Genomic DNA, 27,629 nt, shown 5'->3' on the forward strand with positions numbered 1-27,629 from the left:
AAAAATAGACTAGAAGGGAAAAAAAAACCACAAAAGGGCTTCAGGGACCTGTGGGATCACAACAGAACATCTAACATTCACGCCATCAGACTCCCAGGAGGAGAGAAGAAAGAGGGGGAGCCTGAAAACGTAGTCAAAGAAATAATGGCAGAAAATTTTCCAAATTTAGCAAAAAACATAAACTTATAGGTTCAAGAAGCTGAGCAAACCGCAAGGAGCCTCATGCCAAAACACATCACAACCAAACCCCAGAAAATGAAACACAAAGCAAAAGCCTTGCAGTCAGTGAGAAAGAAATGATACCTAACCCAGGGGAAAGGCAGTTTGAAGGACCGTGGGTACCTCGACAGAAATGCAGACACCAGAGGGGCGTGGCACATTTCTCAAGTGCTGAAATAAAAGAACTGTCAACCCTGAAGTGTCTGGAAAAGTCATGCTCTAGGAGCTAAGGGGGGAACAAAGACGTGCTCAGCAGGAAAGCTGGGAGAACTCACCACCAGCAAGCGTACTCTAAAGGAAAGACTAATGCCAGTTCTCTGACCAGAAAAAGAACGAGAGACTCTCAAAACATCCGGAAGGAAGAAAGAGCAAAGACACGGTCTTGCTGCGTGGGAGCCCGGAGCCTCAGAGTATGTATCTGGTTCCTCGGAAACTGCCGCCGAGACACCATGTCGGCACAGGAAGATAGGGCAGGACACACTCACTCACACTGCTTCCAGGAGTCTGGCCCTGGTGCCCTGCTGCGAGCCTCTCCTGAGAAGGGCAGGACCTGTCACTAGGGAGCCTGCCTTGGAAGGGAAATGACTGAACACACACTTCTGACCTGGTCAGGTGAGCCCCCTCACAGGTGGTCCAGAGGTCGGAGGGGGTCTGCGGGTGACCTTGAAAAAGCAAACAGCCATCTGTGAACTGCTGAGGACAGGGACAGCCTCTAGCATCTGAGGCCTCAGTGCTCCACCTGCAAGGAACTGAATTCCAGCAACAATTTGACTGACTTTCAAAGAGGACTTGGAGTCCCCGCTGACAAGAGAGCACGGCCAGCTAAACGGTGGCGGGACTCTTGTCCTGACCCCCAGGACTGCGTGATAACACATGGGGGCTGCTTAAACCACACACACACACACACACACACGCACAAATGCACGCACGCACATGCACAGACAGGCATATCTAGTCTACTGAGAATAAAGATATGGTCCAAGTGGGTTGTATTAAGTGTCGTCATTTTGCATCAATAAAACACTAGATTTACCTGGATACTGAAGCTTTAGAAAACTTAACATATTCAATGATGTAAACTCCATGGAAATATTTTATTTATTCATTCTCGCACAAGAAATCAGAATTTGCTATCTACAGAAGGTGCCAAAAAAGTGCATACACGTTTTAAGAAAGGAAAAAACTATTAAAATTATAATATTCAATATAAACCCATAACAAAAGGTGACTACAAGTCACGTTTGACGTCTGCAATGACACGAGGTGTTCAAAGTGGTTACCATCAGCGTCCAGACACTTCTGATGACAGCGAACTACTGCTTGAGCAACGTTGACCAAAGTGTCCACTTGTACACATATTTTTTTGTCACCCCCAGTATACAAATGGTCTGGAACCTACTCGAATAGCCACCGATGTCTGTATTGTAATATATTCACATGAGACAGCACACACGGCCTCTGGAAAAACCTGCCCCTCGAAACACGATGCTATTCGAATAAAGCCAGACACAAATGCGTATCCATACGCCCGTGATTTCATTTCTATAAAGCACAAGAACAAGTCTATAGTAATAGCCACAGATGTTATGAGCAGTCAGGGTCATGACTAGCTTTGTGAGGCGGCAGTACCTGGAAGGGGGCCCCGTGGGGGATCTGCGGGTAAACCCTCCTCTCCCCTATTTCAAACTCCCACTGACTGTACACCTCTACCTCCTCCTAATCACTTCAGAGCTCTCCAGAGCCGTTGACTAGCTTGGCAAGAGGCCCTGATAATGGCACTTCCGTGTCAGAGAGGACTCCGGGGGCACAGTGTGGAGGGGACTGTGGGAAGAGTCGCCTAAGTCACTCCAGGGAGAAGTACCAAGGAGTGGGGGTGAGGTGCTCTGAGCCGCACCCCTGCCCTGGTGCGCCCTGCTCTGAGCAAAGAGCGGCCCCCTGGCTTCACCAGCCTGTCTGCCCCCCACAGCGGCTGGAGTATGCAGGGGAGAGGGAAGGAGGCGCCAAGGCATGCCAGCATCTCTAGCAGCAGCTGGGTCACACCCCGAAAATCTACTGGTATCTGAACTCGGGGGTGCATATTTAAATCTAAAAGCTTAGGGTGGCTCCAGTTCAGGCTGATCACCCTCAGCACTGAAACTCTCCGGCTTGTTCCCTGGACTTCTGATTGGGGTCAAGTTTATGCCTCAGTCATGAGAGTGATGTGGTACTGCCACCCCAGAGGCTGGCGTCACCCTTATCACTTCCTGAGCTCCTCCACCTGTAAAAGGACACTGCACTTAGATTTTTGGAAAAATTTTATTGGGGTGTAGGAGTGGGAGGGAGGTGTCTTATATGTCACCAAAATGTTAACTCCAGGATGAGTGTCCTGTACAAATCTGTTGACCTTGGCATATCCCAGTTTGCTTTTCTGTCCTGGGCTCAAACGCGAGCTCGGGGCTGCAGCCCCAGGCAGGTGAAGACGTCAGGCCCCACTGATGCCAGCAGACCCCTCAGCCGTCACATCTGCCCAAGACACTCCAGGAAAGCCTGTGGTCAATGTCAGGGACCTCAAGGGTTGGTTCTGCAGGTCTGCAGAATCACAGCCACTTGGTGGGCGGGGCTGAGGTAGGTCACGCCCACTCAAACACCGGCACCTCCCGGGACAGGTAACAGATGCTCAAAGGTACCAAATTTCCCTGAAAATAAGATCTGGCCGGATCATCAGCTCTAATGTGTCTTTTGGAGCAAAAATTAATATAAGACCCGGTCTTATTTTAATATAAGACCGGGTCTTTATAATAATAATATAATATAATGCAATGCAGTGCAATGCAGTGCAATGCAATATAATATAATATAATATAATACCGGGTCTTATATTAATTTTTGCTCCAAAAGATGCATTAGAGCTGATGGTCGGGCTGGGTCTTATTTTCGGGGAAACATGTAGTTCCTCTTCCCCTAGACGAATAGAGAACCCAAAGGGGGATTACTTTCAGCAGAGATGACTCCTCTTTACAAAACTTTCACCACCAAATTTTCAAGTGCCTGCTTTTCCTAATTCCTTTATCATTTTTAGATAAGGTTCTGCTTATAACAATAACCACCACAAAATGATGAGCAACTTGTCAGAGACACAGCTGACACAGAAAAGGAGCTAGACATCCAGATACATTTTGGAAGGCAAATTGGGCAAAAGTAAAGGTAAAGGGTCTCTTTAACCTTTGTGGTTTGTGGTTTATTTGGCCTGTGGGTGCAAACGCATCCACACAACACCACCTTATCCTTCTGCATCACCTACACTAATTGAACTTGTCCCACTGAATACTGAAATGAAATATTCACTGGCTTGCCATCCTTGTTCATTCTTTTGGACTTTTGGATTTTTCTTGCCTGTTCTACAGAGCAAGGCTACTATATGCTTGAAGTCCCTTTTACTTTATTTTTTAATGTGACAAAGCTAACACAAACCAGCTTTTAGGGTTTGTAGGAGAATCACCATATTTGTTCTCTCAGGTTTTGGATCTGATCCCACACCCTGTGAGACACAGGCAGCAGAGAGTCTGTTGGTCCCTCAGACACATTTTCATCCATATTAAAGGTCCTGGCTGTGGCACTGATTAATAGGATGTGTTTGAATTAAATAACCATTTCACCTTCCTCTAAACAGATTTTAATTGAAAAAGGCAATACAATTGGCACAGGGCACTTTCAAAACTTGTAGAGGAGGCTGACACGTGATTGTTGGTGCAGGAAAAGCACTAAATTCTTAAAATAACACAATTAAGTTTAAATCTCAAAACATATTGGGGAATCTATTTCTCTGGCACTTTAATTTCAGGTATTAAGAGGCGGTACTTATTTCTGAGGGGGGAAAATATGCTTTTCGGTTAGCTCAAAAATACTTTAATTTTGCAATGATTTGGTTCCTCTGTTACCACCCCACTGGTTTTTAAGGTGCGAGTTTATTTTCAGTTTTATCCTAATGCTAATAACGCAGGCCCAAATTTCCCAACTCCCAACTGTCCCCAAGCGTGACCTGGCAGCCTGTGTGTTCTGGGAAATGCTGGAAGCCCTAGGAACGCTCCTGAAGAAACTCAAATTTGCTGGAGAGATTGCTAGTGCAGGGGGCGGGGTGCTCTCGTGATTAATTATTAATGGGCTCGGAGACAGCCCGATGCCGGCGAGCGGCCGGCGGAGGCCTTGGGTGCTGCCAGGAGAGGACTGGGGCTGGGGGCGGGGAGCCCGTGACCACAGCGCAGGCTCTGAACAGCACAGCCCTTCCCTCCGCCTTCCTTCTCCTTCCAAAGTGCCTCCCGAAGTGGCGGAAATGCTGTGACTCTTGGCTGCACAGACCATTCGGAAGAAGACGCGAGGGAGGCGCGGAGGTATTGCGGGGACGCGGCTTGGAGCCCTCGGCCTCCGCTGGAACCAGCGCGCAGCGTCCCGCCGCCCCGGGCTCCGGCCGCATCCGCGTCCCGCCGAGCGGATTATCTCTGCTTTTTATCTGTGGACGGAAATGGGAGCGATACATGCAAAATGAGCTTCATAAATAAATGCTGAGACCTAATTGCCCAGTGGGCCCTGGCCCAGGAGGCTGTGGGGACCTTGTCTTGTCTCTTTCATCTCTGGTTGCGGCTGGCCCGGGGCACAGGAAACCTGCGTTCTGCCCCCGTCCGTTTTCCTGGGGGAGGAATATTTACTTTGTACTAATTGGTCTCCCTCTTGGCAGGCTCAGTGCCATCTCCCCGATGCTTTAAGTTGAGACGGAGCCCTCTGGAAAGGACAGAAGGTGACAGGCAGTGTAGCTCAAGGGCAGGACAAAGGGATGAGGCGCTTAACTGTTGTAGAACCTTCTCACCAACCCGCTGGTCTCAGAACGAAGACTGCCCGCAGCCTCACTCACTCCCAACTGTTCGCCTGGCAGCCTGCCCCCCCAGAGGTGTCTGACACCCAGGGACACAGGGCCCTCGCCAACATTGCCTGCCAGTCATTAAGCCACAGAGCCACGTCAGGGGATTCTCTTTCTAGCAAGGATGTTATGCTGAGAAAGCCGTCACAGGGATGGTGGAAAACTTGGAAAATGCAAAGGGGTGTAGAGTGGAAGTCTTCCAAAATTGACCTCTCAGAGATAAGCTCCGGAAGCATCCTGCAGCTGCCGCTCTGCAGATCCTGTGACCGTTTTGTGTTTGTGTTTTTGGTTTTTTTACACGCAGTAACATAACCTGCCTTTTTGCATTTAACATTATCCCGTGTACGTTTTCTGTTATCAGAAATGCTTGGGGAGCAGCTTATACTGACTGTATAATATTTCATCACTTAGTTTTCCATTATTTATTTGAAGACATGTTTCTGGTGATGGACATTGTGGTTATTTTCAGATTTCATTATTATAAATGAGGCGCTGGTGAACAGTTTCATGCGTGACCCATTGTCTCCATCTTTGATTGTTTCTTTAAAGTAGACGACTCAGCATGGCATCACGGGGTCAAAGACACGGGGCGTTTGATCAGATGCAACACATTCTTCCAAATCACTTTCCTACCTCTTCTCAGTTTGCGTCTCCAGCCCTGCACAGTCCAAGAGAATACCTACTCCCCAGGCCTCCAGCACAAAACAATAACATTTAAAAATATCTCCGCTTATGATATCTTATTGCTTTGATCTGAATTTTTTTCACCATCGGCAATGTTAAACACATTTTTAAATGTACTCATACCACATCTTGTATTGTTGCTATTTTGTAAATAAACTCTTTCATCTTAATGATGTCAGCCCTAATGAACACCGTTTGTTGACCAATCCTTCCAGCAGTCTTCTTCAAACACTCACTTCTCTCTTCCGGGGTCAGGTATTCTGTCCCTTCAGTCTGTCTGTCCTAGGTCAGTATCGACCAATGTAATGACTAGGGGACAATCTCGTGTTCTGATATCCCGTCTACTGGTGAGATTCACACAGCTGCCTCACATGCGTCCTTGATTATGCGTCTGTCTTTTTCTTCCTGGAAGCTGTTAAGATTTTTTTCCTCCTTATCCTCGATATTTGGCAGTTTCTTATGTCTGTCTTCATGTGAATTTGCTTTTATTCATCCCATGTAGGACTTGAGGATATTTTTAAATCACATCACTCATGTCTTCCTTCAATTCTGGAAATTCTTCAGACATTGTCTCTACAAATCTTGTCTATTCCCAAGTCCCACTGTTGTCTTTCTAGAACCTCTATTAGATGCATATTGAAGCTTCTTACTTTGTTCTCTCATTTCTCATTTGTATTCCCATTTCTTGATCTCTCTGTGCTGCATGCTGGAGAGTGGTCAGACTTTTTTACAGTTGACTATTTCTCTCTTCGACTAGATCAGGTCTACTATTGGAGCTTAAAAAACAAACAAACAAAAACAAAAGAAAAAAAAACACTCACTAACTTAGGGTTTCTACTTGATTATTTTTCAAATTTGCTTATTTTTGTTTCATAATTGCCTAGTCCTGTTTCAGATTCTTTAAAGTATTTTTAGTTCAGCATTTCATTCAGATAATTCTAGTAAATCTTTGGTGTGAATTCTCCCATTTGGGGGGACTGGATTCTGTGATCGATTGCTTAACACTGGACTTACGTACAGTGAATTCCCATCTGTGAGCTTGGTTTTCAGCATGGGGGTTCCATACCCCAAGAGAAGAAGTGTGAACTTGGCTTCATACCTGCCCACAGCACAGGCTGAGTTTCTTCTTATTTCACAGCTTTTTAAAGGAAGTTTTCTTCCAGCCATGAGTTGGAGCCAGAACACAGAGATTTTTCTGCTCTCTGTTCACGCATGGTGGGGAACTTTCCAATTCCTCATCTCCTAGATTCCAATAAAAAGAACAATTCCAGATTCTCGCTGCTCACAGTCGCTTGTAACCCCGCCTGCTGTGAGAACTCCAGCCCGAAGCCCCTTTGGAGCGTGCAGCCCAACTCCTGCTCCTGCTGCAGCGAAGAATTTCCTCCTTATTTCTGGGAACTGGAGACTTGCCTTTCTTGCTTGTAATCTTGGCTCCATATTTTAAGCTTAAATCAGCAGCTCTAAGTGTTTGGAGCAGGCATGGACAAATCGCATGACTGCTGGGCCTTTTCTAATGACCAGAAATCTGCTTAATTCTTGTGGATCGAAAGTTGCTATAATATCTAGTTGGACTAGTTCTCTCCCTTCTCTTTTCTTCCCATTCTTTTCTTTTCTTTCCCTTTTATTTTCTTCTTATTTTTTTGAAGCCATTCTTCCAGATGTACCTATTTTTGTGAAGTTAGAGAAATCCAGTAGGAATTTTAATTTGCATTAATTTAAGAGAAATTTATATTTTTATGACATTTAGTCTTCCTAGTCAGAAATGTGGTATGAGCAATTCTAAGTTTCATGTTCATTCTTCTGTTGTTTACTCTTATGCTTTCTCTCTTTTTTCTTCAGCGTGTTCACTAGAATGTGACTGACATTCTGGGTGACGAGCCCACGTGCCCTCTTGACTCACGTAGGCAGGTGTTTCAAAGCCCCCAGGAAGTCCCTCTTCTATTATAACTTCGATGTGCCTTCTTCTTTTTTCTTCTTTCATTTCATGGCTTGGATCTTTATTCTCTGTCTTCTTTGTCTATCATTTTCTCTCTCACTATTTTCTTATTTTTAATCGGCATTTTCAGAGTACATTTCAAAGTTTATTTTCTTCGTTACAAACTCAATTTTCTGCAGATGAACTCAGTCTTCCCAGCCTCCAATGCACAGTGTTGGACCTGCAGTGTCCGCGTGGTCTTTTGTCACTGCGCTCAGCAGGAAGCTGGTTGGTGTCTTAACACCCACCCCTCCTTCCTGAGCTCCACTCCCACACGGTTCGTGCAGACCCAGCGCCAGGAGTAAACGGGCGACAGTGGGGATGGCATGACTTGCCACCCACCTAGCTCATCCCACCTACTGTCTTCTGAGAGGAAGCATCCTCTGGTCACCATGTTGGTTTCTCAGCCCACCTCCCGAGGCACCACAGTTGGTAGCAGCTCCTCTTTATTCTAACACACCCTCTCCATCCCACCCAACAGCAGTGTGAGAGGGCCTGTGGGCCCATGCACAGCCCTCAGGAAAGAGCCCAGGGCCTGTGTGAAGCCTTTTGTCCCTTTCTTGCTGAGGCATCTTTTCACTCTTAGTGTGGGCCTCCGCAAGTGTCCTCTCCCTGGACTGCTGCCCTCTGTTAATGTTCGTCTGCCCTTGCACACTGCCTTCTTCCTAAAGATGCCATAAAAAAACCTGTTAGAACGAATAAATTAATTCATCAGTTTCAGAGTACAAAATCAACACATGAAAATCAGGTGCATGTCTATACACTGATAACAAACAATCTGAAAAGTATATTAAGAAAGTAATTGCAATTCAACTGCATCAAAAAGAATAAAATCCTTAGGAATAAATTTAGCCAGGGAGGCAAAAGACGTGTACACTGAAAATTACACAATGTTGCCACTGAGCTACCCACTTAGAAACGGTGAAGACGGTATATTTACAAAGGGGGGTGGTCTTAATAGCAACTGATACTAATCGAATTTGTAAGCCTACCATTCCACCAGCCTGCTCCAGATCCTTCTTCCCTAAAGGGGACACAAAAGCGAAAATGTCGCCTTGAGGACGCAGCCAGGGCCTCAGGCAGCTGCAGTGGTCCCCGGGCTGCCCTGTCCCCTGTCCCGGGAGAGGCCGGCAGGGCTTCTACAGCTTCAGTCAACTCCCAGACCAGCTTCTGTCCTGTTTGGCTTTCATTTCCTCCTCTGCACGATGACATTTTCAGAAAACGGACCAATGGCTATTACTTTGATGGATTTTGTTTTTGTTATAAATTTGTTATTTCTACTTATTGCAAAAGCAATACATGTTCATTGTGGAAAGTACAGGAAATATCATCTTTTTCAAAAGGCTTCTTCAGACCCCACTTGCAGAGTGTCCGTTGTCAACATCTCAGAGTACACGCTCCCCTGCCCGTCCTCCCACATATCATTTCTATGTGACAGAAAGACCAGCTTGCTCTTTTAAAGCTTGCTTTGTAAATTCGAAAACATACTGTTCGCATCTTTTCATTTCATCAGATCTTCTCCAACGTCACCCCACGGCTGCGTAACATTCCTTTGTACGGTGTGCGGTGACTTATTTCCATCCCCTGGTATTTTACATTCAGGGCATTTTCAACCTTTGCCTATAAACAAAGCTATAACAAACATCCTTCCAGCTAAATATTTGCACACGTTCATAATTATTTCCTCAGGGTAACGTTTTAGAAGGAAATTGCTGAATTAAAGACTATGTATAATTGTACAGCTTGATGTTTTTAAGGCCACGTCGGAAAGAGCACTTTAAAAAGTCAGGAGCTTCCAAACATAGAGAGCTGGCTCATGACTGAGGCTACCCGGCTCCAGAGAGGGTCAGGGGACTGCGTGACTGTGTGGACAGACGCCGTAGAGCAGACCAATGCTTTGGACCAGAGCTGAGGTCCTACGTGAAGGTCCAGGCAGGCCAGGCCAGGGTGCTGCAGGACTCGCTCTCCTGGTCCGTGAGCTCCATCTCCCTCCCTTGCATCTTGTCTGCTTTCACCTGGCCACCAACAGTCCCAGGCTCACAGCTGTGCCTGCACCTCCCAGGAGACCAGCACTCCCCTGCCTCCTTCCTGGGGAAGCATCCCGAGTGGCTTTCCTGGGCAGGCTGCTCTGCAGGTCAGGCCCCTCTGGGGGACAGGACCACTGGGTCATGTCCTGGAGGATGAGTTCCCCAGAAGAAGGAAGTGGGGCTCCTAGGAAAAGGAGGAGAGCTGCAAAGATGAGAAGACAGAGCGTGCTCCACAGCTGGCTCTCGATGTAGAAGTGGATATCAGTTCGTTCCCAGGTTTCAGAATAACCACTAAGTCAGTTAAATGGAAACAATTCAGCACTGGGCCGTGAATGGGTCCATATGGGTCACACATCTGTCGGATCCATTACTGTCCTTTTTGTAACCTATTGTTTTTCTGTTTTCTACAGAGGCATAGTTTACATTCAGTAAAGTTCTTCCTTTTTAGTTTTGACAAATGTGTACAGCTGGGTAACCACCAGAACTATCAAGATATCAAACAATTCCATCACCTTTCCAAATCTCTAACCTATTTTTTGAGTCAAGAAGACATAGGCATTGGTTCATCAGAAAATGAGATTTAGTGTTAAAACATGAACTATGTAAAGAGATATTTACGGTTCCCTCCATATCATTTACATTGAATTTGCTCAATATGCGGGGGTTGTGGAAAGAATGTGTGTGTGTGTGTGTGTGTGTGTGGTATGGGTGGTGTGTGTGGTGTGAGTGGCGTGTGTGTGTGGTGTGTGTGGTGTGTGTGGTGTGTTTAGTGTGTGTGGTGTATGTGTGTGATGTGTGCGCACGTGTGTGTATGTGGTATGTGGTGTGTGTGTGTAGTGTGTGTGGTATGTGTGTGGTATGTGGTGTGTGGTGCACGTGTGTGTGGTATGTTCAATGCCAGCAACACTAATCCAACACGATTGCCTCCGAAAGCCACCCAAGTATTCTCTCTGCTGCCAACTCGCACTCACGGTCCCACGTCCTTGAAATGCCCACCCAGGTTGAGCTGAGAGCCCCTTTCCAGCTCCAGCGCAGCAGAGCGAGTGGGAGTTGTGCTCGGTTGGGAAAGGTGCGCGGAGTCCGGAGCCGGCTTAGACTGATGGGAGCGGGCTGCAAAGGGCTTGGTGGGAAGCCGGCCTGGAGCAGGGCTGGGCGACCAGAGCAGTCCAGGCACAGAGAGCCAGGGCACAGGGTGCTGTGATGGGGGGGGCGGCGGTGCCCAGCTCTGCGCCCCTGCACAGGAGAGCTGGGCGGGGCGGGTGGGTGTCTGAGTGTCAGGGCATGGAGAGAGCTTCGGCCCCCTTGTTCTTGCCTCTCCAACACATGTGTGATCACCGATGTGACTCTCTCTGCAAAAGTCCAATTACAAACGCTCCCAGAACGCAACTGCAGCACCAGGGACTGCTCAACGTAAAGTTGGCTTAAAATGAGCCAGAGTCAGATGATAATTTTTTATTCTGAAGGAAGAGTTATATTTAAAGCAAGAGCGACCCAAGCCTCCAGGTTTGGTGACACTGCTCAGGACTAAGCAAGGCAGGAGGGGGCAGCCTGCTCCCTCCCCACAAGTGCTGGCTCTGAGCCAGCCCTGCAGACATGGCTCCTTTGATCCAGGGGAGCCCGGCCTGGAACCTCTGCCACCAGCACTCAGAGTCCCCACCTGCCTCGCATTCTCCAGGAAAGGCGATGCCAGCTGGGCAAACGCTGATGTCTGCAAGGTAGGGCCTCTTATCAAGGGAATAGCACAATAAGTGTCTCTAAAATGCCTTCAAACTAAAACAATGAAAAGTGCTCGTACAAACTCAGGGAAATTGTGTTACCTCCTTTTACCCTTTTTTTTTTTTTTTAAATTAAGACCTCGTTTGCATTCAGTAAAATTCATCCTTTTTACTTTTGACCAACGTATACAGTTCTGTAACCATCACCACAATTGAGATGAAAATTCTGGTACATCACACAGCTCAAATCCAGGTCAAGACAAACTCCCATTCCTGGAAGGTTAGTCAAGGATAAGGCTCAGAGTCTGATGGCTCCTGGTCCACCTCCTGGCTGTGTCCCCACAGCTCAGTGACTTGGGACAAGTGATTCATCTTTCGAAGGTTTGAGTTTTCCCAGCCACAGATGGAATGACAGTGCCACCTGAGGGGAGGTGGGTAAGGACGAGACGAGTGGATAAGAGGAGAGGAGGCAGTGCTGGGCACACGTCACCCAGCACCTGCCAGCTATCGGGGTGGATGTCACAGCTTCACATCCGTCAGCGCATGCAGGAGCCCCCTTTGTCCTCGAGATTCTGGTTTGTCCTTTGACTGGAATCGAGATTCACTGTACGGAATGAGGACCAAACCAGTAACAAACACACAACAAACAAAATAGCTAATCTCCCGGGCATTCCTTGTGTTCTGAGTAGACTCCTGAATAGTTTACATCGATTGACTCCTATAAGAGGCACGACGTGTGCAGCGAGCGTTACTGCAGGCGAGAAAGTCACATACAGAGGGGGCCACTTGCCCACATAAGAGGGGCCAGGGTCTGAGCCAGGGTGTGTGCTGTAACCATTCCATGACCCCCATTTGAAGAGTGATGGCACAGCAGGCCGATGCCAGGTGGAAGCCATGAATATAGATGCTCGTTTATCTGCAAGGAAGGATGTCCCCTTATGTAAGTGACAAGGACCCCTTATAAGCCTATGGACATCAAACAACAACAAGTCAAATAATCCAAATGAAAAACGGGCAAAAGACTTTAACAGACAGTGCTTCAGTGAAGACACACAAATGTCCAACAAGCCCATGGAAAGAAGCTCCATACCGCTGGTCATCAGGGAAACGCAAATCAAAACACAGTGAGATGCCACCTCACACCCATCAGGACGGCTGTTATCAAAAAAGAAAAGAAAACTACACACAAGCATTGGCAACAAGGTGGAAAAATTGGAACCTGTGCACTGCTGGTGGGAATGCAAAATGGAGGAGAACAGTGTGGCAGTTCCTAAAGAAATTACACAGAATTGCCATGTGCTCCAGCAACTCCACTTCTGGGCTTAAACCGAAACATTTAGAACCGGGATTTAAACAGATGTGTGCACACCTCGTTCACAGCAGTGTCACTCACCGTAGCCAAGCATTGGAAGCTGCCCCGGTGTCTGTCCATCGACAGCTGAAGGGATAACACGGCGTGGTCTGTCCACACAGGGATAGGACTCCGCCTTAGAAGGGAAGAAATCCTGGCACCTGCTGCAGCGTGGACGGATCCTGAGGACATTACGCTGGGTGAATAAGCCAGTCACAAAGGACAAATACTGTGACACTCCACTTATACGGGATCCCTAGAAGAGTCAGATTCGCAGAGACAGAGGGTAGGATGGTGGTGCCAGGGGCTGTGGTGGGGGACGGGAGTGAGTGTTTCATGGGGACAGAGTGTCAGCCTGGGAAGATGAGAAAGTTCTGGAGATGAGGGTGGGGATGGCTGCACAGCAGTGGGAGTGGACCCAAAGCCACTGAGCTGGACACCTAGAAATGGTGAATTTTATGTTATGTATATTTTACCACACTAAAAACAAAACCTGCATATATCACGAGTTCATATGCAAGTGACCGAGGGAGAGGGGAGGTAGGGGACAGGTGATCACATGCTCTCTCTGTCAGTGAGTCACTAGGACGCCCCTTCACTTTACCCTTCACACCAGCCCATACTTCCCAAGGACTCTGTGACAACCATAGTTCACTTTTGCAATCAGGAAGAATGAGGGTCATTTGCTAAAGTCCCCTTCCCGCCGAGGTCTGTCCCTCTTTCGCATCTTTGACCCCTGCTTTTGTTCTTCTCCTTGATTGCTTGTCTCAAGGTGGCAAACATATTATGAGATGCATTTTGCACAGGAGAAAATGAAGACTGAGAAGTGAAGAGTCACCCACGGCCACCAGCTAGGTGGGACAGCCCAGAACCAAGCCTGGACACCAGAGCTGCCAGCCCAACCCCAGACGGCGGGACTAGAGTCCCAGCTGTCACCTCTACAGGGATGCTTTTGTTTTCAGTAGCTGGCGCCTGTGCTCAGCAGAGGCTTTATGAAGTAATGGGGAGACAGTGACGTCTGGGGTGCCAGGCTCACGCCCACCCTAGAAAGCAGGGCCCACCAACAGCCCCGCAAACATCAGAACAACGCCCTTCTCTGATGCCCTGATCCAGAGCTCACAGGCATGACCTCGCAGCCCAGGGGCCCAGGGACCCAAGCAGGGGATATGGCTAGAACGACAGAGGGGTTCAGCCGGGACCTGGGCTCGCCTCTGCCCTGGGATTGTCCCCGCCTTCAGTGCCTTTCGAGTCCATTGCCATCCACCTGCTTCAGCCTTCAGCCTGCACCTGTGAGCCCTGCGGAGCCCCCCAGGCCAGATGTCAGGGTCCTGCGGGGGCCAGGGCTGCCTGCGACCACGCGGCACTCTGATGCAGCGCCTCACTCAGTTGACCAGCTCCCACTGGACCCTTGCTCTACTCTTTCTATTTTTCTCCTAAGGTGGTAGGCGGTGCCGAGGGCTATATAATAAGTTTCCCTTTCCAGGGTGTTTGAATTAGCCCCACTTATAAATCTCTTTTCTTTTTCTCCTCTTGCAGATACTGCGACCACAAATCACGTTTGTTTACAGCCATTTTCATCCTCCACTCACTTATGTTTATTATTTGTGATCCTGAGAGATTTCTGTGCTGATCGAAGCTGTTTCTACATACACAGACTTGCCGCAGTGGCGGGAGCCACACACCGATGCTGGCCGCTTGCGCCCGGCCCTGCGTGTCTCTGAGCAGCGAGCTCACCAGGTGGTAGGGACGTCCACAAGCGGGGTCTCCCTGTGGAGGTACTGCCTTTCCAGCTGGGAGAGACAGAGCCTGGGTGGCCAGGAGCAGACAGTGGGCAGCCTCAGCCCAGCACACTTGTTGGCCGGTCACTGGCCTCTTTTCCAAACTCTGCTCCTTTGGACCTTAGGCCATGACTGCGGCTCCCTTTTTGTAGCCGACTGTCCTTTCCAGCTCATATCGTGGCGGCTTGCGCTGTTTATTTGGATCTTTCTGAAGAATCTCACCGTTTTCCCTTTCTTTAGACAGAGTTGGCAAGCTTACAGCGTTTTCCTCTCCTTCTTTTTTAAGTTGCAAATGCTTAAAATTCTGCTGGCCTTTGAGCTCCCAAGGGAACCCCCATCTCCAGCCCCCTGTGCGGTTGCCATGGTGATCTCCCTTTCCCTTTAAAGTCTGGAATGCCACATTCCATCAGATTTGCACAGAAAGTCGCTTGATCATACGCAAAAGCCTGTCTGTCAGTCTCGAACATTCTGTATCAATAAACACACTCCCAGCCCCTCTCCCTGACTTGCTGTAAGAAATCAAGCTTTGAGCCTCATGCCAGAGACTGGAAGAGCCCAGGATAATAAACGCCCCAGCCGGGGAGCAGGAATTGTGTCCTGATTCTCTCTTTTGACACGCTAGCATTTTAAGCTATTATTACAAGGACACCAGCATGCATGGCAGGGCAGTGGTGAAATTCTGTGGAGTTGATCCCAACACTAGGCTCAAAATACTGAATTTTACACAGACACTGAGGCCAAGTAAAATGTTAAAGCATATTTAAATCCTCAAATAAATAACTAACGTTAATTACATAAAGAACTAGATTTCAAGGAAATTACGGTTATTTGCTAGAAGAAAATAACCTCTAAGTTGTCTTTATGACTTAGTGGCTAGTCATTTTTTAAAGGAGTGTTCTCTTTTTTTAGGCCTGTGTGTTCCACCATTCTCTAAAACAGGAATAGGATTAACTGCTCTTGAGTAAAAGATTGTTCCCAATTTTGTGTCATATCAGAGGGATGAAAATAAACAAAAGATACAATGTTTCTGTGTACAGAGAAATTGCTTTGTCAGAAAAAGAATTTCCGCAACCAAAATAAAGCATCGGGAATACAATTGATGTTTTGTTACAATAAAACAAGATTCCGCTGTATTGAATAATGATGGATTTTTTATGTTTGTTACTAAGCAGAGATTTTTTTTTTAATTATTATACTTCAGAGGTCTGTCCTTCATTGTTTGTAAGTGTGCTCACTGTGACATTAAACAGCGAGGTGTTAGCAGCTGATTAAAGGAGTGAAAGGAAACTGCTAATTACATTGAAACCTTGGACTTGGTTTCTCCAGCCAGAGGACAACACACCTGCAGGTTTTTACAAGCAGGAGCAGTGCGAGGCCCTCACTTGGGCAGTCACTCGTGTAATGAATCCAGCAAAAAGGACACACGCTTGTTTCCCTTCAAAGCTGAAGACAACGTGACAGGGTTTTCAGATGTGTATCAGGGTGGGGGTGGCCCAAAAGTGTGTCCACTGACATAAATCTGCGGGAGAACTTCCATGATAAAGTAGGCACTGCATAGCCAGCTTCAGGAAGACAGCTTGAGGAAATTGCAAAGATAGAATGATGCCCGCGGGCCTGAGCAACAAGAGCTGGCTTACTCCTGCCTGGACAAAGGGCCAGTCAGTTCTACTCCAAACTGACATGCAGAGTTTAGGCTGCATGTGGTTGAATTTTCATTGTTTAAGTAACCCACTGAACAGTGAATGTCAATTGGAACATTACGTCAAATTAGCTTTAATAAACTTTCCACTTGAGTTATATTGTTTTCTCATTATGAGATGTACTTCCCGTGACAAGGCTCAGTAACAAACCAAGAACCTCAAGCCTGATTTTTTGTAAAGTCTTTATTATATAATAAGTTGATGGGCCAAACACATTCATTTTTAAACACTGTGGGCATGCACTTTAGAAAAATGTTCTACTCTGCAAAGATTGTGTGTGCCTACGTGTAAATATGGGTATAGATATTGTAAAAGATTCCTATACGCTCCAGAGTTAGAGGAAAGAAATAATTCTCAATTCTAGAAATGGAGACAGAGAATACGTTTTCCATTGCTAATTTAATGCAGGTTTTTTTTTTTTAATGTCTTAGGACTTTAAAAAATTACAAATGGAAAATATTTTTACCCTTCTCCTTTATCTAGACAAATTGAGAAAAACACAGAGGCTTAGCGTAGACATTTTTCATCAAAGTTATCACTGTGCTGTGCCACAAACACTGCCGTGAAAATGGGAAGATAAAATTTAAAACTATCTTCTTTTTCCACCGAGGAAACCCTGTCAGGAAGATACTATACTCAGAATTACCAATATTTCTACCAAAATATGAAGTGTAGAGAGAACCTTCAATAAAGCTTGAGATTTTTGTTTTTTTAAAGAGCAAGATGATGAAAATGAAATTATACCTAGCCTGACAGGATTTTCCAATATTTTACTCAGAGGTTTTGCTTCATTTTAATAGTTGCGTTTAGGAGTTTAGAAGATTCAAACCTCACACAGCTGCAGAAAAAAAAATAAAGAAAGAAAGCTAAGAAAGCTGCATGATTTCAATAGTATTTTTCCCTGCGTTATGTTAAAGGACTTGATTTTTAATTAAATGTGAAACGGTTCGGTATAGCCTTGGCACCTTAATTCTTATAAAGAAGCAATTCATTTAAGGTTCAATTTGGCATCCTGCAGTTTTTCTAAGAGCTCAAATAAGTGAAAATTAGAAAGTAATTTTAAAAGAATTCCATTAGCTACAAAATGGTCTGTATTAAGTTTATTAGAAATTTAGGAACTGCTTTGAGAACACATTTTCAGTTTTAAAAATTAGGTCTTTTAAAAGACTTAAGCAGAATTTAAAACTATCTTCTTTTTCCACCGAGGAAACCCTGTCAGGAAGATACTATACTCAGAATTACCAATATTTCTACCAAAATATGAAGTGTAGAGAGAACCTTCAATAAAGCTAGAGATTTTTGTTTTTTAAAGAGCAACATGATGAAAATGAAATTATACCTAGCCTGACATGATTTTCCAATATTTTAATCACCCTAAGCTGCACCCTGAAAAATGGGGAAGAGATGCTCCCTGGCCAGGGAGAGGGCTGGACACAAACGGTGCCCATTTAGGTAGGAACGTTGGAAGTTTGTTTTTCTACAAAAACTAAATCATAATTAAACAAAACTATAGCTTAAATTAGATTCAAAACTTTAAGTCACAGAAATCGCTTCTCCCTCTACTGCGTGAGCTTTTTCGCAGAGGACACCCCTAGTTCACAGTGGAACTATTTCTTTTGCGGAACTTTCATTTTCTAAAGCAATTGGCTAGAGTTCATAAAGAGAGAATTATACTTCATGGTTCATTGTCGAGGATTTTACTTCACTTTAAGTAACTTTTCCTCAGTGCACTTTTGGTTCCAGGAGCTTGACTGAACTTTAAGTAACCCCCTAATGATTTGCGTGTGGGATCCTGGGGACCTGACGGGCCGCGTGCCTGCGGCTGGAGGACGGAGCGCAGGGAGCGGCTGGGGGCTGGTGTCCCCGGGGCCTGGGACCACCTGTCCCGCTGCTCGCGCACCCCTGCATGCTGGGGTCACAGCACACCTTTCTGGGCGGCTGCCCTTGCTGGGACAAAGGATGTTCAGTGACGGCAAAGAAAAGGCGACATTCACCTATCTCTCTCTGAGCTTTTCATGATCTGGGAAGAAATCATAAGCCTGTTCTAATAGAAACTGGGAACCCTGTGGCAGGATTTTGAGGAGGAAGTTCGCTAAGAACAAGGAAAGGTGAAGGGGAGGCCACGAGGGCGACATCATGTTGAATTTGGCGTCGCGTTGCAAGTGACTTGGGGAAGTGGCCTTTCGGGACCAGGGGCGATTCTGAGGACACGAGTGGAAAGGGAACGCTGGCTAGTGTGATAGGTTTGTAAAGGTCCCTTCCTCGGTGCCCACATTCTGGGAGAGGCCAGGGGAGTGGGAGGGGTGGCACGACTTAGGAGCAGTTTGTATTTTAAAGAGAATTGCGGCGGCAACGTGGAGAGAGGGGGCTATAGTGCGAGACACTGGGGGCTCCGACCCCGCGGTGGACTTGGCGGTGCCAGAATCGTCACTACCTGCGCTCCGCCCGATGACGCTTCTGTCTGACGCATTTGGAAATTGCTCATTGGAAAACTACCTTTCCCGCAAACCAACAAGCGGTCTGTTTCCATCCAGATCCACTGAAAAGACATTTCTTTTCAGTTCTGGGTCCTTCTGTGTCCAACTCCCAGTTTCAAGCAACATCTAATGGTGGCTGCAGCCTGAGGCTCCCCAGGGGTAGAGCTCGGGCGGAAGGAGGAATACAGGTTGCCCCAAACGCCTGTGACCTGGAGCCTGGCTCCGTGGGGACATACAGCCACTCCCAGAGAGAGATGTCGGGGTCGCTTGCCCCCGCGCTGTGAACTCCGGTCCTCCAGAGGGTGGGATGGGCGCACGGCCAGGCTTCAGTACAACCTCATGAACTGTGGGCACACCCATGTGTCCACCCACGGAGGATGGATGGGCCCAGTGGTCCCTCCACACAGGGAATAGTTTGCAGCCTTCAAAAGGGAGGACATTCAGGCCCACACTCCCATGGGGTGAACCTTGAGGACACTGTGCTAAGAGAAAAGAACCTGTCACAAAAGGACGAGGACTACCTGGTTCCACTTATATGAAGTCCTTAAAGGAGTCGCGTTCATAGAAACAGAAAGCAGACAGTGGTGCCAGAGTTGGGGGGTGGGGGGCCATGGAGAGTGACTATTGCATGGGCACAGAGTGTCAGTTTGGGAAGATGAGAAAGTTCTGGAAATGTATGGTGGGGATGGTTGCACAGCAGTGTGAGTGTACCTAATGCCCCTAAGCTGCACCCTGAAAAATGGGAAAGAGATGCTTCCTGGCCAGGGAGAGGGCTGGACACAAACTGAAGGAGCGACCCACCTGCCCAGGGGACCCTCAGAGCTGAGGCAGCACCACGCCCAGTTCTCAGGGCTCCCATGCGGCCCTGGTCTCAGGAGCTCACTGCTCTTCCTTGTCGTGCTGCGTCACATGGAGGGACCGAGCAGTCTGACTGCTGGAGCCACTCCCAGCAATGGACAAAGGTGGGTACCTCTGGCTCTGTTCCCGAAACTGCCAGCTGTGTGCTGTGTGATCTTAGGTAAGTCACTCGCTCGCTCTCTGGGCTTTAATCTCCCTCATTTTTACAATAAGGGATTTAAATAAGATCGCCTCAGACATCCTTCCCAGCTTGGACCTCCTGTGAGTTTGGACAATCTACAGATCTGAAATCTAAAAAGCAAAACAAGACAAAAAAACAAACTAATGTTCCTGCTAGTTCCTTATGACAGAGAAGAATCATACTGATGTGACATCTCGTGTGCATACACTTGTGTGTGTGCACAACGTGGACAAAAGAAGGGTGGGCGATGTGTTTGCTAATGGAAAACACACTTCTGTTGTGCTGAATTGTCTCCCTGGGACTTGCTCTGACGTGTGTCACCCGCCGCCTGACCACCAGAGGGCAGTGTGTGCAGCAGAGTGTGTCAGCGTGCAGCGGAGCCACGTTGGTTCTTGACTCGGCTCAGCACCTCCCACAGCTTCTCCCAGGCGCTGAGAACACGTGTGGGGGCAGCGGGAGAACTGAGATGAGTCAAAAATAGAGTAGCTTGTAATCACCCCATCATTAGAATCCATTTAGCAATAAAACTAGCTATAAAATCGTTTAGGGCCAGGTATTGATTACACTGCAGTCATCGAGGGAAGGAGAGCCCAGCGATTAAAAATCAAATGTCACGCACCCCCGGCTTACAGGCTGGGTGGCAGGCTCCCAGCCTCCTGGCTCCCATGCTAACAGGAGCTCAAGTTCATCCCAGTGTGACCTACAGACTGTATCTGAAACGCTGTGTGGTGACCGACTGTTACCAGATTGGAAACAGGCAAAATTAGGCTGAAAGGGGAGGAAAATCGAAAAGCTCCTTCTCGTTTTTAAACTCCTCTTATTTAATGGGATTAATTAAACGAGACCGTGGAAGCAAAGCTCTCCATGAGTCCTTATAAATGGTGGCCTTTCCCATTATGGCACACCCTCAGTTTACCAACTCAGGTGTGTGGTAAGTAGCATTTTATTTTCATATGACAACTTAATTCATGGTTTGAACTTCCAATGTGCTAGAGAGACAGCAAACTGATCTCAGGAATTTGGGTTTTCTTTCCTTTCTGCTGGATGGTGTCTAACTCTAGGGCCTCACCTGATGTCAGTGTGTGGGGTGGAGAGTGGGCCTCACCATCTTTCCTCATCAGGCACCAAGAAAAGAACAAGGAAAGGAGGAAGAAGAGGGGAAGGACGGGGAAAAGAGGGGAAGGGAAGGGAGGGGAGGGGAGGGTTGGAGAGGAGAGGATAGGGAGGGAGGGAATGAAGAGAGAGAAGGAGGGAGGGAGGAAGAAAGCGAGGAAGGAAGGAACAAAGAAATGAAGAAAGGAAGGAAGAAAGGAGGGAGGGAGGAAGGGAGCGAGGGAAGAAAGGAGGAAAGGAAGGAAGAAAGCCCCAAACCATCCATTCCCCTGTCTTCATGGCCCTGCTTTGGTCCAGTCAGAGGGGTTATTTGTGTCCTGGGTCCCAGCCCACGGCCCCCTACCTGCACGGCACAGTCGCTCCTCTGCTCAGGAATGAGTCCTGTGTCCTGCTAGTACATTATGACTTTCAGGCCAACACCTGCTCCAGAGCAAGCAGCTGCTACCAGCTTGGTCATGTGCCCTTCAGTCTTACCTGCAGGTAAGAACATCCTGCAGGTGATGGAGTTCCTTCTAAAAGCCTGTGGCCTAGTGACAGATTCATTACTGAACTGGGATGATGGATAAGCAGCTATTATGTGCCAGGCACTGTCCTGTTTCACAATTGTGAAAACACACCTATTTTCCAACCAACTTACGTTATCATTTTCTTATATTGACTGATTTCAATGGCAGCTAGCCTTTATGTTTTAACTTTTCTGTCCCTCATTCTTTCCCTCACCCAATAATGACCTGAAAACCTGAAAACGACTAAGATGTCACATATGAAAGTTAATGCTACAGTGATTGCTGCATCTTTCCAGTCACACTTTTGTCACAGGTGCACTGTTGGCTGGGATGTGATGGCCCAGGGCTGGGGCAGAGAATACAGAGAGCCACTGGGCTTCCAGACAAATTTGTTCTATTTGGATTTTAGCCCAGATTTGCTTATGCACACATGTAAATGCCTCCTGTTCATTTATTCATTAAACAAACACTTATTAAAACCCTAAAGCACACAAGACAAAGTTGTTCAGTCCTGAGGGTGTCGTATGAGTAAATGCAACGGGTTCCTTGGCTGCAAGAGCATCATCAAGAAGAAACGAGACTCATGTGCACATATGTGTACAAGGTAGTGTGTGCACTCCTTAAGCTTGTGACAAATGCCTTTTCTTGCTTCATGACTTCCTGGTTAAATTCATGTGCTCATTTATTCCTGAATTCTACATGTATTCAGTACCTACTGACTGCCAGGCACTGGCCAGGCACTCGTTCGTTAAAGCTGAGGAAACAGATCTAGTGGGGATGGAGAAGCCCAAATACAATGGAAGACCTTACCACTTCCTTCCACCTGAAACAAAAGCCATACGAAACTCAGGCAATGAAGGGCAGGGGCCCCTAAAGGTGGGGAAGAAATGAGGTGAGCCCCACAACAACCCACTTTACTGCTTTGAATTCTTAGGCCACAGGACAGAGAGGGGCCCAGGCATGGCCCTGCAAACTCACTGAGCTCGGGGTTGAGAGTTTAGGGAGACCAGTGTACCTACACTTTGTAGGACAGAGTCCAGAGAGGCGAGGGCCCCGAGGTCTGCAAGGTTCACCCTGAATTGATAGCTGGTTTCTGATCAGCTGAGGAAAATTACTGAGACCATGAGAAAAATCACTTAAACGGGTTCAAGACTGTGTCCAGCACTCACACACATCTGGGAATAGTGCTTGTGCCAGCCATTCCAACAAGAGAACCCCCCAGGACATGGGGCAGAGTCCCAGCGCCTGCCTCAGAAGTGAAGGATAAGTCCCCTGGGTTAACCGGGGCTCTGCACCAACCAAAAGCAACGTTCAGAAAAACGCACTGAGTCCAAGAACGAAGCTCAAGGATGCTTCCAGGAATACCAAACACCTCACACCCAACAAGAAGACGTGCAGAACATCTGGGATCCCATCAAAGACTAGCAGTCAGGAGAAGAAACAGACAAATGGGACCTATAATGAGGAGTAAAATGGATAAACTGAAATAGACTCAGAACAGATGCAGATGTTAGAACCAGCAGGCAAAAAGATTAGAACAGTTATCATAACTGTATTCCATATGTTCAAAAAGTTCAGGAAAGACATGGAAGGTATAAAATATTTGAAGAAAAATGGAAATAACAGTCAAAAAAATCCCCCATTTGATGTGAAAACTATCAACTCAAAGACCCACAAAGCTCAATGACCCTTAACCATGAGGAAACTATATGAAGAAAGCTGCAGCAAGTCACACCATAATCAAATTGCTTGAAGCCAGTGATGGAGAGGGAAATCTGAAAAGTGGCCAGAGAAAAATGGCATTTTATGTACAGAGGGACAAAGATAAGACAAGAGTAGATTTCTCATCAGAAACAATGTGAGCGGGAAGCTGGTGAGGCAACATGGTCAAATTACAAACGCAAAAAAAGCAGCCAACCTAAAATTCTATACCCAACTGCAGTATCTTCCCCAAGTGAAGGCAAAACAAAGCCATTTTCCCCCAGAAAAACAAAAGCTAAAAGAATTTACTACCAGCAAACCCACACTACAAGAAATGTTCAAAAAAGTCCTTCTGGAGAAATGACACCAGATGGAAATAAGAACCAACACCACAGAATGAAGAGGCCAGAATGGTAACTACAGGAGGAATTATATGAGTATTTTTTATTATATAGATATATTTAAAATAAAATTGACCCTTTAAGTAAAAAGAAAAAAACAACAACATATGATGGAGCTTGTACATATAAGTCAAATGTGTGACAATAGTGGCATCAAGGCCGGAGTGGAGAAATAGGAGTTCACTGCTGTTAGATTCTTCTATGCTACCTGAAATGGTATCGTGTCACTTGAAGGCTGTGATAGCATAAAGATGTAGACTGTAAACGCTATCATAGCTAATAAGTCTTATATGGGGATAAACTGGAAACCTACAAGCTATTCAAATAATTCAAGAATTGGCAAAATGGGAGAATAAAGAACAGATGGGACAAATAGAAAACAAATAGCAAGATGACAGACTTAAACTGAACCATATCAATAACTAAATTGATATGTAATGTAAATTGTCCAAATTCCTCAATTAAAAGCCAGATGTTGCCATATTGGATAAAAAGCAACACCCAAACACTATACTGCTTGTAAAACCCCCTTCAAATATAAAGACTCAAATAGGTTAAAAGTAAAAGGATGGGGGGAAAAAAAAGATATTCCAGGCTATGCTAATGCTAATTTACATACAGCTAGAGCGGTGATATTAATACCTGACATAGTAGATTTCAAAGCAAAGAGTGCCACCAGGGATAAAGAAGATTGTTTCATAATGATAAAAAGTTCAGTTTATCAAGAGAACATAACCATCCTGAATATTAAAGATGTTAAAAGAATAAGGGAGTATTAGGAAGAACTTTATGACAATCAATCGAACGGCTTAGATGAAACAGACCAATTCTTTGCAAGACATAGCAAAGTTCACTCAGGAATTCTCTTCCAACAACAGATACAGCTGGTGTGAAAGGAGGACGCTTCTCTGTGTCTGAAGAAAGGAATTCTGTAGCTGTAATGGCTGGAGCAGGAAGTACCCGGGGTAGCAGTGTCTGGAGTTTGAAGTAGTTTGCTTACTGTTTCCGGAAGAGGAACCACAGACAACAGGAGTTAGAATCTGGATGACCCACAGATGAATGGCTCCAGCATTTTCGGAAGGGGCTGCAGTGTTCCCGCCAGCCCTGTAACACCAGATCCCAGATGAGCTATCGATGTGCTCCAGAAAAGATGCCAGCAGAACAGGAGGAGGAAAGGCTCCTTGAGATGTGGGGAAGGACATGCTTTTGGAAACTATGTACTCTAGGACATACAGTTAATTTTAGGAGGTACCTTCCAAAACCACAACATAATTCGGGAAAATACAGTCTCTATAAACAAGGGGTGAATAAGTTGACAAAAAAAAAAAATGCCCTGCTGCCTGTGGCCCCCTCAGTGAGGTGGCCCGTCCTGGCCCCAGGCAATTCTTCATTCTGCCCCCTCTTCTGCCCTGAACTTGAACTCTGACCTCAGTGTTGTCTTCTCCAATTGCAGTGCCGTTCTGCCAGGTCTGTCCAACCAGACCACGGTGCTATCTCCTCCTGGCTAGACCCCTGGCCACCCAAGATCTGTTGGTGGGGTCACCTGCATCTGGTCTCATTGTCCCCTGGCACGCCAAGTGTATTTCCATTTCTTTACTCTTGTTGTTGGTACAGTGTTTCCCCGAAAATAAGACCGAGCCGGACCATCAGCTCTAATGCGTGTTTTGGAGCAAAAATTAATATAAGACCCAGTCTTATCTAACGTAAAACCGGGTCTTATATTAATTTTTATTCCAAAAGACGCATTAGAACTGATGGTCCGTCTAGGTCTTAATTTCGGTGAAACACAGTGTTTCTTCTGTGGGCAGTGGCCTCTGGTTGGCTGAAATTCAAAGTCACATCACTTTATCCTCATAGCCCTCAGCTAGCAATTGGGTGTCTGTTTTGAGATGTGTGACTGAAGTTTGGGGTTGTGTCAGGCCACAGAGCTGGGTGCACTGGGCTGGCGCCCAAGCTGGGGGGCGACCACCCGTCTGACTGTGAAGCCTGAGCTCACACCCCCGTTCCAGGTGTCCCTTCACAAAAAGCCTGTGGTCATTGGGGGCAGGTCGTCGAGTTCCATGGGAGGGGCAGGACCCATCCTCAGCCCCAGGATTGTGAGACCCACTGGACTTGCCCTGCCGCCCCCACGGGACCCTGGGACAGGTGCCCAGTCAGCGTTTGTAACTGAACAAGGCTCTGAGCTGGTCTTGGTTCAACACAAAATTAGAACTCGATTCTTTTAGGGGTTCTCAGAGTCCCCAGAGGGGCCCCATGGTTTGCATTTTTGAGGCCCCAGACAGGAACGCAGGACTCCCTGGACAGCGCAGACCTCCCCGCCTGGCCTGTGCTGCGAAGTGTGTGAGTGTGTGTGGCAGAGCGCAGGGTCCCAGCTCCGGGCCCCGGCTAAGGCACGCGGAGGGGTTTCTCACTTCCACTGAGAAGTTGAGGGTCTCCCTCCCAGTCACGAGTCACGCTGTCTTCCGTGGAACGCCCCTCCTGAGGCTGCGCTAAAACACGACTCCCTTGGGGGGGTACTTCAGGTCTGGATGGAGAGGCCGAGCTGAGAGGGAGGAACCCCCTCCCACTCCATTCAGCAAAACCTCCGCTTAGTCATCAAAGGAGACCTGGCCTGAGTACCCCTGCTCCGGACTAGCCTTCCTCGGTTTTGCAGCCTACTGGCGGGCGGGGCTGGGCTTACAGCTCCTAGAAGACCAAAGGGTCAGCCTGCCCTGAAGTGGGAGCGACTGGGCTCATTTGTCTTGGCAGGAAACCAAATTAGCCGGAAACACTGGGCGTGTTTTTCATTAACGTGTTGTGCCGTCAGGAGGCCCGAGGCGGGCTCGGAGGTGGAAGCCCCACCATTTCCCACGTGGGAGTTTCTTGCGTTTCCCCTTCTCTGTTCTGCAGAATGTTGCTGCTAAAAGAAACAAGTTTCCTGAAAGAAAGCCATCAGCGGACACAGGACTGCAAATGCAGAAAGGCTCCAGGAGGGTGGAGGCTGGTGGGAGCCAGGTCCTGCTGTCTCCACTGTTCTGTGCTGTCTTGACCTTGAACTGACCCGGACAACCTTGGAGCAGAAGGCGGGCGGCGGGCGTTCGGTCCAGGACTCCCAGGTTCCAAGTGTTTGGGGCTGGCTTTGGTGGCAGCCGTTGGCACGTGCTGGAGCCGAGAGCCCCTGGCACAGCTGGGAAGTGGCCTTCTGGAAAATGAGCAGGACAGGAGAATCATACCATGATTTCACACACGGACACAGTTCCTAGCTCCCACAGCATTTTAACGTTGAATAACTTCTCTGACACTTGGTCTGTGTGGTGAGAATCTTCCCTCCTGGGATCTGAACCTGTGGGAAAGTCATGACACTGCAATGGGTGCCAGGGGAGGAAAGTTTCAGCATGGCAGTCATGGGCTCACTGCACACAAGTCAGGCTGGTCCACCTTGGATCCGGCAAGGTGTGACATTGAACAATCATTGCAGTCGTGCCGGACACGTCACCTTGCACACTCAGCTTCCCCCTCACCTCTCTGGGGGCTCCATCTCACCCACTCTGCAGGCTCCTTCTGAACACGCATGGCCCCCAGGGCTCAGCACTAGCCCCGCCTGCATTCCTCCCATGGATGTAAACACGGCCAGGTCACTCCCGAGAGGGAGTCCCGGCCCCCAGTTCCAGTGTTGTGTGTCCCTCTGTTGGTTTGGTGTCTGCACTTGGATGGGCCAGACGCATCTCACACTCCATGTGCCCACGACTCCATCAGTTTAAATGGTCCATTAAACCGTCTGCCCTGCCACTTGGAGCAGAGCCTAGAGGGCCACTGGACTTCTCCTTCCCGCTCTGATCAGCACCCACAGCTGATCAGCGCCACCCCGTCCACTCCTCACCCACAGTAGCTCCTGGGTCCCTTTGCTTCTCTCCATGCTCAGAGTCTCTCTTACCTTGGACAAGACCGTTTCTTACTGTCCTGCTGCCCCTCTCGGTCCACACGCACTGCAGCCAGGGCGACTTCTTAAACACACAGACGGGATCGCGTGGTTCCTGTGTTTGAGACCCGCCAGCGGTGCCCCTTCACGCTTA

Source organism: Rhinolophus ferrumequinum, chromosome 8, assembly GCF_004115265.2.
Source record: "Rhinolophus ferrumequinum isolate MPI-CBG mRhiFer1 chromosome 8, mRhiFer1_v1.p, whole genome shotgun sequence".
Lineage (NCBI taxonomy): Eukaryota > Metazoa > Chordata > Mammalia > Chiroptera > Rhinolophidae > Rhinolophus > Rhinolophus ferrumequinum.